A 1,322-nucleotide genomic window follows, 5' to 3' on the forward strand; every position below is an offset into this window, starting at 1 on the left:
ATATATATATATATATATATACACACATATATATACATATATATATAGACTATAATTATTTTTTCTCACTTTTTGCAATTCTTACTCATTTACTTATGTGCATACATAAATATATACACAATTTGTGTATGTGTCTATATTTATCTATCTATCTATCTATCTGTCTATCTATCTATCCAGATTTGCTTGACTAAAGGTGGTGCTCCAGCATGGCCACAGTCAAAAGACTGAAACAAATAAAAGAGAGAGTATTGAGTTCAACTCCCTTGACCAAAACCGTTTTAAGACGGTGCCCCAGCATGGCCACAGTACAATGACTGAAACAAGCTAGAGGATAAAAGATAAATAAACAAACATCTTGTCTGCACCATCAATGCCAATAAGCAATTTCCTCATAAAAATCTCTCAAGGTGTTTTGTATATGTTTACCTGTTGATAAGGCCTCAACCTGAAGGAAACTAAGTCATGGCATGAATTCATTTGCATATGATTAACATATCATTAGCATAATGTTGAATGATAACCTCTTGATTGTTTTGTTTCGATAGGCAATTTTTTTTAGGGCATCTGAGGGTGGGTTTGCGGGGTTTTGACATATACTGAGGGCCTACATTTCCATATTTCTTAAGGTATAATAACCTAGGTTGCTCCAGTGGCTTCCAGGAACCTGTTGGAACAACCTAGCCACACCACCATAGAAGTGGATAGCACAAAGTTTGCTTCCCCAAGAGCACAATTATTATCATTATTTAATGTACGTTTTTCATGCTGGTATGGGTTGGACGGTTTGACAGGAGCTGGCCAGACTCAAAATTGCCCGTTCTGGCATGATTTCTATGGCTGGGTGCTTTTTTAATGTCAATCACTTTACTGAGTATGCTGGGTGGCACCAGAATTGGTATGTTTATGCAGCACTGGCACAAGTACATTTTATGTGGCACCGGCACCTGTAAAGAACAAGAATCGGTAGCACGCTGGGCGAAATGCTTAGCGGTATTTCATCTGTCTTTACGTTCTGGGTTCAAATTCCGCTGGGGTCAACTGTGCCTTTCATCCTTTTGGGGGTCGATAAATTAAGTACCAGTTATGCACTGGGGTCGATGTAATCGACTGGTGCCCTTCCCCAAAATTTCCGGCCTTGTGCCTAGAGTAGAAAAGGATATTTTAATATAGACAGCATCTTGTCTAACCTACTATGTTATCAAAACATATAACCATATATATAACCATATATATATATATATATATATATATGTATATATCAATTTTTTTTTTCTCCGTGTTTTTCTCCTTGTCTCCGTATTCTTTCTGTTGAAGAGCGT

At 37.2% G+C, this 1,322-nt stretch overlaps 1 protein-coding gene across 1 annotated transcript in view; it reads right to left on the minus strand.

The window, feature by feature from the left end:
* The window catches only part of LOC106875773 (4-hydroxyphenylpyruvate dioxygenase-like), a 25,122-nt gene that overhangs the window by 21,611 nt on the left and 2,189 nt on the right, over window positions 1–1,322 (minus strand).

The sequence above is a fragment of the Octopus bimaculoides genome, chromosome 30, assembly GCF_001194135.2.
Source record: "Octopus bimaculoides isolate UCB-OBI-ISO-001 chromosome 30, ASM119413v2, whole genome shotgun sequence".
NCBI lineage: Eukaryota > Metazoa > Mollusca > Cephalopoda > Octopoda > Octopodidae > Octopus > Octopus bimaculoides.